Raw genomic sequence first — 14713 nt, 5'->3', positions numbered from 1 at the left:
GTTTTCTGCTGCTCCGGAGAAGCGGACACGGAGCAATGGATCCAAACTACAAGAAAGAAGATTCCACCTAAACATTAGGAAGAACTTCCTGACAGTAAGAGCTGTTTGACAGTGGAATTTGCTGCCAAGGAGTGTGGTGGAGTCTCCTTCTTTGGAGGTCTTTAAGCAGAGGCTTGACAACCATATGTCAGGAGTGCTCTGATAGTGTTTCCTGCTTGGCAGGGAGTTGGACTCGATGGCCCTTGTGGTCTCTTCCAACTCTATGATTCTATGATTCTATGATTCTATGATTCTAGGATAGGATAGGATAGGATAGGATAGGATAGGATAGGATAGGATAGGATCCCTCAGAGGAGAACACTCCCCCCTCCCCAAATAGCCCAATGTGAACTTAGCATACTTATTGGAAATTGAATACTGTTTGGGGTGGGGTAGAACGGAGTAGCTGGAACCCTGAGCTGCAACACTCCATGGTGCAACATTTTATTGCAGGTTGGACTTGCATTCATTCATTTACTTTCATTCCCCAGAGCACTGGTGACACATACGACTCCCCACTGCAGTGGGCACACTCCAATGCCGACTTCCAGAGCCAAAGGTGCAGCTCAGCCTGTTAGTTGTCTTTCTGGTATCTCTAAGCATCCAGCCAGAGTGCCGGCCATCAAGAAGCAGTATGCGTCCATCAGTGCCAAGTATAAAGGTGAGCTGTGGGAATAGATGGGGCAAGAGAGAGAAGGAGATCAGGAATATATCTTTGCCAGTCTGGATGTGTTCAACAGCATTGTTGAAAGACCCTCTGGCATCTGGTTAGCCCCTGTGAGAACAGGATGCTGGACTCGGTGGCTGGCTGGCTTGATCCATCAGGGTTCAAAGAAATTTCAAAGAAATTTTATTGCGGCCGTAGGCCCATACAGATAAAAACAAGACATAAATAACAGTTTTTGCACGTGGGAAAAAACAGCCACTAAAACACCACTATAACAATAAAATACTGTAGTATGGAATGGAAGGAAGGAATGACATGCTGCACCTTAATTAACTTGTAGTGCTCCTTGGCAGCGCTTTTGGGTAAGGACAGCGACCAGGAACCTAGCCACTTTCAGTGTCGTATGGATGTCCTTATCCTGCAAGATTTGGGCAAGGTGGAATTTTGGTGGGGTACCCTCTAGCTTCTGTATGATTAATCCCAACAAATTTGCCCGTGGCACATTGAACAAGGGGCAAGTGAACATAATGTGCTGAAGCGACTCCGGCGTCTCCTTATCACATTCGCACATGGCGGAGGCTTGGCCCTTTGAGAATCTATGTCTCAGGACATTAGAGGGGAAAACGTTAAACCTCGCCTTGGTGAAGGCCAGCCTATGGGCAACAGACGAAAGGGAGGAGAGGTATGATGGAACGCAGTAAGTTAAAGTGATACCAATGTTCTGGGGCGAACAAACACCTCCCCCCAGCGTATAATTTCGCTGTAAATCGATGTCGTCCAGTCTTTGGCGGATCAGTCTTTGAGCAGTGATTTGATCTAGTTTTAGGGAATCTAGGGGAGAGATTCCATAACTCAGGAGTTTGGCATGAATTCTACTAGTCCAAAGGCTGGAGAATTCATCTCGCCATAGGCATTGGACAAGGTAATGGTCTGGTAATCTGTGCCACAATGATAACCAATAATTGAAGACTTGCTTCCACAGGCAAGTTTCTAAGGATGCGATCTTCAATTCTAATCGGATGGCTGCATTGCTTACGCACAGGGGGAGCATTAGGAGCCGACGTAGGAATTGGTTTTGCAAAGTCTCAAGAGGAGCAAGATCTGTCATCACGGCCCAGAGCGGGGCAGCATAAGCAAGCACGGGAACCACTTTTGCCTTGAACACCTTTAGGGCCGAGGGAACATTGCAAAGCTCCATCCGAAAAGAAAAATCGGAGGAGCGCATATGACAGAGTTTTGGCCTTGTTGAGTAGGTGTTGAATTTGTGCTTTCCACCCCAAATTGTGTTGAAAAATAACTCCTAGGTATTGAAATTTTAGGACTTGCTCTATTTTTGCTCCACCAAGCTTCCATTTGTATAATCTCCGACTTCTGGCGAAAATCAGAATCTTAGATTTAGCATGGTTGATGGTTAATTGGTTGAGTTGACAGTACGTGGCAAAGATCTTCAGAGCTCTGGTTAGTCCAACACGTGTATAAGATAGAATTACCGCGTCGTCCGCGTATAAAAGGAGTGGACAGCGGTAATCCGCTAGTCTAGGCGCGTGTGTACTTGGAGATGAGTTGACTAGGGGTGCTCGCATGTCGCTGATGAATAGGTTGAATAGGCAGGGAGCTAATATACATCCTTGGCGCACTCCCTTGTTTATTGGAATCGAATTTGTGAGGTCGCCCGCAGGAGTAAGTCTCACTCTGGCAAGGGTACCTTCGTGGAGCTGGCTTATAAGCCATAAGAGTCTTCTATCGATGCCCTGTTTTGCAAGTTTCTCCCAAAGAATATTTCTAGGAACGCTGTCAAAGGCTGCCTTTAGATCTAAGAAGGCAGCACAAAGGTAGCCCCGGGGGGGGGGGACGAGTACTTCCGTGCCAGATGGTAAAGAACTATCGCATGATCAGTTGTTGAACGTTTAATTCTGAACCCTGCTTGTTCGTGACCAATCTGATTAGTCTCGTCTGCCCATCGCAATAGTTTAGTCAGCAAAAAGCTGGCATAAATTTTCCCTATGATCGAAAGGAGGCTGATGTTACGGTAGTTTTCCGGCTCCATTGGAGAACATTTTTTATGAATTGGTACTATAATGGCCTCCTTCCATATTTTGGGGATGAGACCAGAAGCGTTGATTGCGTCGAAGGTTTTGGCCAAGATGTCAGCCCACCATTTTGGGTGTAGTTTGATGGCTTCAGCAGGGATCAGGTCGGGCCCTGGGGCTTTGCCCGGTTTCAGCTGGGCTATTAGCTTGGCTATTTCGTCCGGATCGGTGGGAGGCCAAATAGGTAGGTGGGAAAACAGATGCATCAGATGGTCGGAGGGAGCATCTGCCTGTGAGAAACATTTCTTCAGGAACAATTCCCATGTCGGTGCTGGGATGACTGCCCTTGGGAATTTCCTCGCCCTTCTGTTAATCAAAGACCAGAATTCCCTGGATCTATGTGGTTTTGAAGCAGTAATCAAGGCCTGCCAGTGATTGTGTTGCCACTCGCGTTTGGCAGTTTTCTGCGTGCGTTTGTAAACTTGCTTGGCTTGTGCATAACTAGCTGGCAGAGTAGATGCATCGGAGGTCTTGTACACATTATATATAGCACGGAGGCGCTGTCTTGCTTGTTTACACTGAGAATTATACCAGGGGGCACCGTAAGTATACTCGTTTCGATTTAATATTTTGGGTGGTAGCCTGAAGAAGGACGTAAGATCAGTCGTATGGTGGTGGAAGCGTTTCAACACTATGCTATACTCGTCTGAGGCAGAGTCTATGTTGGAATGGGGCCCGAGGATTTCTTTTTGAAAGAATTCCTGATACCTTTGAGCCTGGGTCTCCGACCATTTGATTCCTCTTACTTGGAGAGATTCGTTGGTTACCATCTGGGTCGCATGTCTATGGGCCTCTGACTGCCAGTTCAGGGAGAGCTTGGCTACAAGGGGAAGATGGTCACTAGATTGTACATTCTCGATCTTAAAGGTGGAGATACACTTAAGTATATCACTGGAAACCAGCAGGTAATCGAGAACGCTGTTTGATTTAACGCTCAGATGAGTGAAATCCCCTGGAATATCAGGGAGGCATGTTCCATTTAGGGGGACCAGATTTAAACGGATGGCCATTTGATAGAGGAGTACTCCAGCCTCGTTAACTCGTTGGTCTTTAGAAGTTCTCCTCATGATATGTTCCAGCTCATAATTATCAAGGTTTGGGGTAACCCACCATTTGGCTTTGGTTAGCGAGTCCCAATTTGCTGCTGTGCGGGCATTAAAATCGCCACCTATTATGGCCGGGGTGTTAGGAAACTTAACATAGCATGAGAGCAAATGCTCTTCTAGCGAGCCCCATTTAGAGCCCAGTTCGGAGGAAGAGCCCCCAGGTGGCAAGTAAGCATTTGTAACTAGAAGTGAGATCTTTTCCCCCGCAATCAGTCCAGTAAGGGCGTAAGGAGGCAAGGCCTGTACTAGAGTAAGTTTAGAATGTAGGTTGAGGGAGATGCCTATTATTAGGCCCCCTTTAGGGCGGCCTCCTTTCAGGGAGGGGCAGGCAGGGAGTTCTAGAAGCTCAAAGCCATTTAGGGAAATTTTCTCTACTTCCCACGATTCTTGGAGCAAGATGATATGAAACAGGTTAATATACTCCAGAAATTCTGGGTCAAGTTTTTTCCCCCTCCAGCCCGCAATGTTCCAGCTGAGGACTGATAGGGGGGAGTTCCTGTTGTGCCCAATTCGCTGTCATTTCAGGGAGAGATGTGAGTCCTTTGGAGGCAGGGCAGACCCCGCAAAAAAGTCAGTTATTTTACTTTGCATGGCAGGCACCTGCTGAAGGTACCTAGTCTTGAAGTTGGTAGTGAAGTATTCTGACTGAGGCGACAAAACGGGTCTCCCGCTGGGTAACCCAAGGGTGGACACTTCAGTGGGAAACTCCACAGGATTTGCTGAGACTGCCCGACCGCGAGGGCTGAAGGTCGCCAATGAAACCATTTGATTTATATGTCCGGCCGGGTCTTCAATCAAATCCGGGCCATTTTTTGATGTAGGTGGAGCACTCCCATGACCTGATGCTGGTGAAGGTACAGGGGATGCTTGGCGTACTGGTACCGTTTGTATGTCGGGTCTATGCCGCTCAGGGGAATAAGAGGACTCCAGTTCCGGCATTGATGGATTAGATGGTAAGGAATTGTTTTGGTGGAAGGAACTCTGAGATACACTCCTCAGCGGGGGACTCTTGGAGGGCGAGTCAAAATTTATCAAGAGTTGAGGTGAGAGGCCAACTTGTGGGGCAAGACCTGGGTCTGCCAGGCGTCGGTGGGTTTTGCCCACAAATGGGGGAGACATGGGTTTAGGAGCAGGACTAAGGTGAGGAAGACTTCCTGCTTCCTTAAAACACGACTCCGAAAAGCTGGCAGGGTAGTCCTGAAAAGTGGGCAGAACTTTTCCGTTCTTCTGGACATGTATGAGCTGATGATTAAGTACTTCTAGTCTATCAATTATTTCTTGTTATTCTCTCGTTGGAAGGTCGCCAAAGGTGGCTAAAAGCTCTCTTTCCTCCGGCGGGGTCAGAGAATTACTTGCGCCAGTGGGTTTCTTTAGAGCTCGTGGGGGCGTAGGGTAAATCCAGTTTCGGTGCGGGTGGATATCCTCCGGGAGAGGAGGCTCAATGTCCTGAGGTACTCCCGACCTCTCCGACAGAGTCCGCTCCGTGCCGTGACCGGCAAGTAGAAGGGGGTGGATCATGCTATCCATAAAAACTCTTGTTGGGATGATATCATACCTAGCCAAGAGTGATTTCTGCCTGATGATAGCTGAAGGGATCCTTGGAGAGTAAAACGCAAGCATCACTTTCTGTTGCCTGAGGTGCTGGTTCAAGGGTAATACTGCAATGAGATCACATTGTGAGATTTCTATGTTTAGGAGATTGCTTAGATGCTTTTTAACCCCACTCAGAGTAAGCCACCTTGGTGACCCTGCCCCGATGTTTAGGCAGATTTTCTTAGGTTGTAGGGACAACGCTTGGTGTTTCAGTGCAGGATTTGGTTTATATTTAGGGATCACACTTCTTTTTTTGGTTGAAGGTATGGACCTCTGGCACTTCAATTCCCCTGTGTCTACAGTTGGTTTAAACTTTGACCAGGAGTTATCAATTTTCTGTTCGAGGTTACATAGCTGGGAGGATAGCACATCAATCTTCTTGAATATGCAATTAAGGGTTCTGACCACAAGATGGAGATGTTCATGTTGTTCTTGTCTTGCGCAGTCCTCAGCTCCGGCGTCCTGCACCACCCTCAGTGGGACACACCCTCTTCCTCCAAGCTTGCCGTCCGCAGATTTAATCTGAGGTAAAAATAATTCCTCTGGTGTTGACATTGTTTCTGGAGACGTTAGAGGGTAGAAACGGTTCTGAGTTTTCACCCTATAGCAGAATTCAATGGGGTCACTCCGTTTGCCAGGCACGGGGGGGTCGGTTTTTAATTGTTTGGCTCTTGGGGAGGGCAGAGCCTCGTCACAATCCCTTAGGCGTTTGCCTTGGCCCATCGTTATAAGTCTTTTAAAATAGCGGTGCTTAAAAGGTAGTAAAAAGTGGTAGAAAGGTAGTAAAAAGTGGTAGAAATAAAAACAACAACTGAATGTGAGCTGGCGGAGAGCCAGTAAGTCGAAGGCTGCTTCCAAGGCTGCCGGAGAATACAATTATCTGCTCATTAAAGCTGATTTACGATGCAGGCTTTACAGTTATCAACAATGTGAACTCCTGGCATGGGCTCCAACACCCTGATACAATCTTCAGCAAAAACTTGCAAGGCTGGGAGCCACAACACAGATTTTAAAGAGGATTCGAGATGAACTCCGGCAAATGCGTCTTACCTCATCGCCATCTTGACGCCGCCTCCCATCAGGGTTCCTTTTTTGTTCTTGTGGAAACCAAAGAAGGAAACTGATCTACATTTCTCAGTCACCATCAGAACTTTCTTCCAAGAGTACTGCTAGCATGCGAGACAGTGTATATTTCCTTGTTAATAAATAATAATAAATAACACCTGGAGATCAAACACATCCATTCTTAAGGAAATTAGCCCTGAGTGCTCACTGGAAGGACAGATTGTGAAGCTGAGGCTCCAATACTTTGGCCACCTCATGAGAAGACTCCCTGGAAAAGACCCTGATGTTGGGAAAGATGGAGGGCACAAGGAGAAGGGGACGACGGAGGATGAGATGGTTGGACAGTGTTCTCGAAGCTACAAACATGAGTCTGATCAAACTGCGGGAGGCAGTGGAAGACAGGAGTGCCCAGCATGCTCTGGTCCATGGGGTCACGAAGAGTCGGACACGACTAAACTACTAAACAACAACAACAACACCTAGAGAGCTGTAGCTCCAAAACCCAATATATTATTCAATATATTATTCAACACAATATATTATTCCATTTTGCCCTTTTACCCAGTGTGGCAGCTCATAATCTGCAAATGCTAATGGTTCCGGGTTGTCTTCCCATTATTTTATTCCTCCCCCCCTTGTGGTTCTCTTGCAGGGCCAGGACCTGGGAAGTATGGTAGGTAGCCTCTCACTGGCATTAAGGACCATGACTTCACCAAGTATGCTGAGCCAGCCTACACAATGCGTGTGAAATCCAGTGAAAGATGTAAGATGCTGACAAGTTAGGTTCTGTGTTATTTGGGTTTTCCCAACAGCATTAACTGACCCACAGGGTGAAGCTGGCTAAACAACTGTTAAATTTGCTGGCAAAACATTTGAACAGAGATTGACAACCTGTGTTTTTGGGACTCTCTAATTATCGGGGCCACAGTTGATGGGACCTGGGTGATCCATGATCAAGAGCTGGTTGGCTTTCCAAAGTTTCCATTCCAACTGGATCAATGGCACTGCATGTAGGGGGCTAATGTAGTTGTTTCTTGACTACAACTCCCATCAGCCCCAGTCAGCATGGTCAAGAATGATAGGAGTTGTAGTCCAGCAAGGGCTGGAGGGTCTTATACTGCTGATTATTATGGTTGCACAAAAATCAGGGTTCTCAGTTGTACAGCTGTGGACCTTAGTGGGAAGAGGATGATCTACACTTAAGCCATGTTGAAGGATAACAGGAATGGAGGTGCAGGGGGGCGGAGCTTAACATATTCACTGCTATCTAGCTAGTGGGTGCCTTTAATTGATATCGGATAGGAAGTCAGTCATTGCAACCAAGCTAAATAGCTCAGAATCCACACCATGCCTCATGCAGACAATTCTTCTTTCCTTTGCAAGTGATCTCGATCACGGAGAGTCCTGGGCCCTGCTACTATGTGGACCCAAGCATTTCCCGTCTAGGGATATGGAGACCAGTTTCATTCCGCATGGTGCAAGAGAGAAAGCGGGCATGTAAGTTGAAAGATGAGAGATACTATGATGGTCAAGATGGGGCTGGAGTGGCATCTGTGCAATTTTGTGATGAAAATGTTTCTTTCTCACCTTGTGCAAAGAAGGCTTGTTGGTCAATCCCTGAACATGAAAGAGAGGGAATGAAAAAGAATGAGTGTGAGTGAATGAGCAGGTGTGTTATGCATGAAAATGGATGTGTGGGAGCATTATGTGTGGAGCTGTGGTCTTAAACCACTGAGTCTCTTGGGCTTGCTGAGCAGAAGGTTGGTGGTTCGAATCCCTGAGACAGGGTGAGCTCCTGTTGCTCTGTTCCAGCTTCTGCCAATCTCGCAGCTTGAAAGCATACCTGTGCAAGTGGATAAATAGGTACTGCTCCAGGGGGAAGGTAAACGGCGTTTCCATGCACTCTGGCTTCTATCACAGTGTCCCGGTGCACCAGAATGCTGGCCACATGACCCAGAAAGCTGTCTACTCCTTCAGCCTGAAGTGAGATGAGCGCCACACCGCATAGACGCCTTTGACTATGTATGTAAGGTCCTTTACCTTACATTTACCTTTTACCTGCATGCTTGTGGATTTGTGTATGAATGACAGAGAGCAGGGGTAGACTTTGGTAATACGGTTTTCTAAGTGAGGACAAAATTTGGCACTTCCCCCAATATATTTTATTTCCACAGTAATTCCTTTTGGTACAGTTGCTTTTTAATGGGGTTTCTCAGTAGGTACCCACATGAATATAAGTATTAATTATTACTATTATTATTACTATTATTATTGCTACTACCAATATTATTATTACTATTATTATTATTTTATGCCCCCTTGGCTCAGCACCCTGAGCAGGGGAACAGCCTGCACTGCCCTAGATCTGGCACTACAGAGAGAAGCATATGAAAAAGAGACAGGTGGCCTCACCCTCTTTTTTTATCAGCCACACTCACTGTTTGTCCCAGCCCCACTGGTTTGCAGGCCCTGGAAGGTTGACTGCATGGGAGTGTTGTCCATAGGCTGTAAAAGTTTATTCACTCTTTGATTAAAAAAATATTTCTGAGTAGGGGGTTTTCAAGAACCAGACAGGAAAACCAGCTATGTACAGAGACCTTACCTAAGTGGGCTGTTTGATGTGGGAGATTGTCTGGGGTGATATCAAAGTGTAGTTTAAAAGTGTCTGTGACGCCCATCCATCCCTCCATTCATTCCATGTGTGTGTGTGATCCCTATTGCTTTCCAGCTATTGGCCTTGACCGAGTGGGGCTGCTCTGGATAAAGGGGCATTCAAGGAACTGGGGGAAATATAGTTTTCCTGATTGGTGTTCCACCAAGTCAACTGGGTTGAAAAACACTTTTTACCATTAGGGTGTCTAAGTGTCCTACTTTACAGAGGGCAGTCCTCTAGGCAAAGGGTTCTTCCATGTGCTATATATATCAATAGTAACACCTTGAACCTGGCCTGGTAGCAAATCAGCAGCCAGTGCAGATCTTTGAGCACAGGTGTTATATGCTGACAAGGTCTCACTCCTGCCAGCAATCATGTTGCAGCATTCTGGTCAATCACGCTGGAAGTCTCATCTTCCTGATGCCAAGGGACCATAAGATGTTGAGCATGTGGCTGATGAACGGACAGAAAGGAGAGCCACCAAAAACAGCATAAGGGAAAACAAGAGGGTCATGTTGCTTTAGAGTCATAATCTAGGAAGTAGTCTGGAGGGTACCTATGGAATTAACAGTAAATGACAGTGAATTGCAAGGGAAGATGTCATGGAAGAGATTAATAGCAGTGCACTCTTAACTCCACAGGTGATGAACTTAGTTGGAAAGGCTGCTAGAAGAGGAGATTGGAGGACAATGCCATGATTTTTAAAAGTGGGGGGGATTTTCAGTCAAGGCAAGGAGGATAGTGCCTCTTCCTCCAACATCCTCAAAATCACAACAGTTTACAAATGATTCAGCTTAAGAACAAATAGAATTCTCAAATTTAGAGAGAGAAAGAGAGAGAGAATATGCAAGGCTTGTCATCTACAAGGAGGAGCAGAGTATTGTAGCAAATACATGGGGAATGCTTTTCCCTTTCGTTTGAGAAACATCAATGGAAGCTTGGGATCTACTAATAGATCAATAAGTGGGTTTTTTTTACTCCTAACATTAGCAAGTAAAACAGCAACTTAAAAAACAAACAAACCCTGCATGGCAGATTGCTCCTTCTCTTTAAGCCTCAATGTTTCTCACCTGTCAGATTTTACATCCATCATTCCTGCCTCCTCCTGTGCTCCTGTAGGATATGATGTATCTGTTACAATATAGAAGCAATGCGGCCGCGAGCTGGTAGCTTGAAAGCAAAACATAATGGGAATGTTGGGACTGTTCCGTGGGAAACAGAGGGACAGTCAATTAACAGTGCAGAGAGCACCGGAATTAGCTGAGAGCGTAATATGAGCTGTACAGGAAGTACAGGTGGAGTTTGTCTCTCGGCTGTTGGAGTTTGAAGAGAGCAGTCGTGTTTTTCTGTAACGCTGCAAAGACAGAAATAAAGGCATGTAAATACGTTTCTGTCTATCTCTTTCCCCTGCCTGGGGGGGGCAGGAAAGAGGGGGGGTGTTCTTCTCACGCTGAGAAGGATCGCCTATCACGACCTAGCCTGTATCCTGCTGGGGAATGCAGACAGGGAGGTCATCAGGAGATCAAGCCGGGTGCCTAGAGAGTTGCCAGTTTCTCCTAATAAAGGCTTGATTCCCAACATCTGGTAGCAGAGGATGGTTTTGATCCATGAAAGCAACAAGAGAGGTTGATGGAGCGTACTTCATCCTCTGCAAGGAGATAAGGAAGATATGGTAGCGTGCGGATGGAAGCACCGGAGGAGGTGTTTTTGCTGAGCAACGGAACCCCTAAGGTATGCTAATTTTATGGCTGTGAGAGTGAACGCGAATTGAGACATTCTTCGGTTCACTGAGTGTCTGCTTTTGGATGAAACCAGCACTGAAAGAGAGCCACATATTTCGCATACCTGAGTCTTGATAAGCCTGGAATGTCCAGTTGCTAAGCAACGAAACGTCAGTAAAGTGGAAAGTTACCGGCCAACAACGGAAGAGGGGCTGGGACTGTGAGAGGCTGGTAAACAGCGTTTGTTTTGTCTAATATCTCACTGCTCTTGAAAGGACTTTCAAAACAGCCTGTGTTTAACTGCCAAGTGAGGCAGTAAACAGCCAATAGACTCTTGGAATTTTACAGGCTCGAGAGTGAGAGCTGAGGCTTGGATTCAAAATGGATGCCAAGAAGGGAGGAGGCTTACCTTACCCACCTCCACTGACTAATGACAATTATTCCTCATGGTCTGTAAAGATGAAAGCCCTGCTTCAGAATCAGAGGATTTTTGGGGTGATTGAAAACCCCATCCCTGCTGCACCAACGCCAGGTTGGAATTCACAGAATGTGAGAGCCAGGACGGCCATAATTCTGTGTATCTCAGATGATCAACTCGTGCATATTCAGAATTTGCAATGCGCGCGTGAGATTTGGCAAACACTGCTGTCAGGGGTTCAGGAGCAGAGGCACAGGAAAGGGAGGAAACAGAGAGCGAGGGGGAGGAATCCGGAGGTAATATGAGCGATGACAGCGGCCCGAGATCTCTGAGTCTTTCCAGTGAATCGGAAGATTCACAGAAAGGGGCGCCAGTGGTCAGAGCAAGGGGGGCGCCTAGGGGGACACCCCAGGTAGAAGGGACCAGAGGGGACTCAGAGAGCAGCAGTTGGAAATCGGGACCAGCTTCCCCACCAGAGCGCAGTAGGGGGGAGGGGTCCCAGGTATCGGGATCTGGCGGCTCGCCGCAAGCGGGAGGGCAGGAGTTAGGATTGGCCACACCTCCATCGGGGAGCAAGGAAACGGTCAAGAGGAAGGTTGAAGGCTGCGCGCGCGCGCCAAGTTCAAATGCACAGGAAGCCCGCCGCAAGGAGGGAGAAGAGTCGGGGGGGTCAGCGTCAGAAGAGTCCAGGAAGGAAGAGACCACGGGGGGTAGAGGGACCCAGAGGAGAAAGGAAAGACGGAAGAGGTGGAGTAAGGCTAGAGTATTAAGTTGGTGTACAGGAGGCGGAGACTCAGACGGAGCTTCGCCGGTCTAGCTTCTAAGACGTAGAGCTGCGCGCTGCGGCTTGAAAATGGAAACTGTAGCTCAATAAAGAAGTTTGTACAATACTGCCGGCTAGCGTGGTCCTCTGTGAGCTGGGACCTGGAAGCGGCTCTGACAGCTGCGTAGAATACATCAAAGAGATGCTGGTTCTTCAGCGTTGCTGCATTTTGAAAAGCTGACCAATCTAAGGCTAGTGCCAGATGGAGATGTACAAGCGCATCTGACAGAGATGAAATTCTTACGCCAGCAGATGGCGGAATGCAATTTCCCTCTACAGGAAGAGATATTCTGCTTCATGATTATTAACAGCCTTAATCGGACTTACGCTGCTGCATCGTGAGTGTCGGAGAAGGCCTCTCCCTCCTCAGGCTCACTCCATCCGGCCTAGGGGGCGGGGCCCAGGCTCACCTTCGCCACAGCTTTAAGAGGCCTCATTGGGGTCTGGGACATCGCTGCTGCTGCATCGGAGTGTTGGAGAAGGCCTCTCCCTCCTCAGGCTCACTCCATCCGGCCTAGGGGGCAGGGCCCAGGCTCACCTTCGCCACAGCTTTAAGAGGCCTCATTGAGGCCTGGGACATCGCTGCTGCTGCATTGTGAGTGTCGGAGAAGGCCTCTCCCTCCTCAGGCTCACTCCATCCGGCCTAGGGGGCGGGGCCCAGGCTCACCTTCGCCACAGCTTTAAGAGGCCTCATTGGGGTCTGGGACATCGCTGCTGCTGCATCGGAGTGTCGGAGAAGGCCTCTCCCTCCTCAGGCTCACTCCATCCGGCCTAGGGGGCGGGGCCCAGGCTCACCTTCGCCACAGCTTTAAGAGGCCTCATTGAGGCCTGGGACATCGCTGCTGCTGCATCGGAGTGTCGGAGAAGGCCTCTCCCTCCTCAGGCTCACTCCATCCGGCCTAGGGGGCGGGGCCCAGGCTCACCTTCGCCACAGCCTTAAGAGGCCTCATTGGGGTCTGGGACATCGCTGCTGCTGCATCGGAGTGTCGGAGAAGGCCTCTCCCTCCTCAGGCTCACTCCATCCAGCCTAGGGGGCGGGGCCCAGGCTCACCTTCGCCACAGCCTTAAGAGGCCTCATTGGGGTCTGGGACATCGCTGCTGCTGCATCGGAGTGTCGGAGAAGGCCTCTCCCTCCTCAGGCTCACTCCATCCGGCCTAGGGGGCGGGGCCCAGGCTCACCTTCGCCACAGCCTTAAGAGGCCTCATTGGGGTCTGGGACATCGCTGCTGCTGCATCGGAGTGTCGGAGAAGGCCTCTCCCTCCTCAGGCTCACTCCATCCGGCCTAGGGGGCGGGGCCCAGGCTCACCTTCGCCACAGCTTTAAGAGGCCTCATTGGGGTCTGGGACATCGCTGCTGCTGCATCGGAGTGTCGGAGAAGGCCTCTCCTGAGGTATCTAATCATAGCCTGCATTTTTATCAAGGCTTATAGTTTGAGTAGGGTCTGTATTTTAAAATGAGCTTAAAGATTTTCAAATGTTTTATGCCAGGCAGAAGTACTTTGACAAGATGTTTATCCTCCTGGACAAGGGGCCCCCCTGATTTATAGCAGAAAACAATTCTCAAAGTCGTAAAAAGGGAATTACAGGCTGAGACCAAGGCTACACTGACCCTACATAATTAATAGTAGGTAAACAGTAAAATAAAACCATGTGCCTTAAACTTGAGCCATATCTTCTTAAGGTTAAAGGCCAAGAGTAAATGGAAAAGAAAACAACTGGCTGAGAAGGGAAGTGTAAATAGAAGAAGAGGCTTTTATTTTGAGGCTGTAAACTGGTCCATCCTTTCCTTTGAGAAGGTTTATTCTTCTAAAAAGCTATCTATGGTAATGTATGAAATATACTGGCTTAAATATAATTATGCAAAGGATCTAGAAAGAAAGAAATGTTAAATTCTTATTTCATAGAGTCATATTGCTGTAGGAGACCAGAGGGGCAGATGAACCCAGCCCCCTGCCAGACAGGAGACGTCATCAAGCACTCCTGATATATGGTTGTCAGGCCTTTGTTTAAAGACCTCCAAAAAGGAGATATTTCATTGATGATGCATGAGAATGTGAACCCAAGATCCCTGACATCTGTCTAAGATAAAAATTTAAAACTATTAACCATCTGTTTTGGAGGGCCATAGGGCAAGGAGGGCAAGAGGTGAGCTGGTAATTAAGGTTTCTTGTTGAGACAAATGTAAGATATATGACTACTTATTTGTCATTTATAGATAGAAGAATATATAGCTTTTTGTATCCCATAAAAGGCAATAGGAAATGGGTGTATCTTTTAGGATTGGTTATAGCAATCAGCCAATAGGAAATTCAACCAGGCTGATTGGACAGAGGCAGCCAAAGGAGGAGCAAGGGGGCTGGACTGAGGGAATATAAGTGCTGGCCATAATGACAGGAGACCAGGCCAGAGCTTGGTAACCATATACCACTGTGCCTCTCATTTATTTGTCTGACAAATAAATTATTATTTTAATTTCTCTATTGCTGCGTTGAATATTTTATTCCAGCTAAGCGTTAACCACAAGCAGGGTGCTACACT

General features: G+C 47.7%; 1 pseudogene across 1 annotated transcript in view; it reads left to right on the top strand.

The window, feature by feature from the left end:
• Positions 1 to 494: 494 nt before the first annotated feature.
• The window catches only part of LOC308577921 (protein CIMAP1C-like), a 37939-nt pseudogene continuing 23720 nt past the window's right edge, over positions 495 to 14713 (top strand). The window contains exons 1-3 of the transcript in view: positions 495 to 700; positions 7213 to 7323; positions 7944 to 8057. The product of the transcript in view is annotated as a protein CIMAP1C-like (transcript). The remainder of the gene's footprint in view (positions 701 to 7212; positions 7324 to 7943; positions 8058 to 14713) is intronic.

Source organism: Podarcis bocagei, assembly GCF_964188305.1.
Source record: "Podarcis bocagei genome assembly, chromosome: W".
Lineage (NCBI taxonomy): Eukaryota > Metazoa > Chordata > Lepidosauria > Squamata > Lacertidae > Podarcis > Podarcis bocagei.
This window is presented reverse-complemented; position numbering and strand designations above follow the sequence as displayed.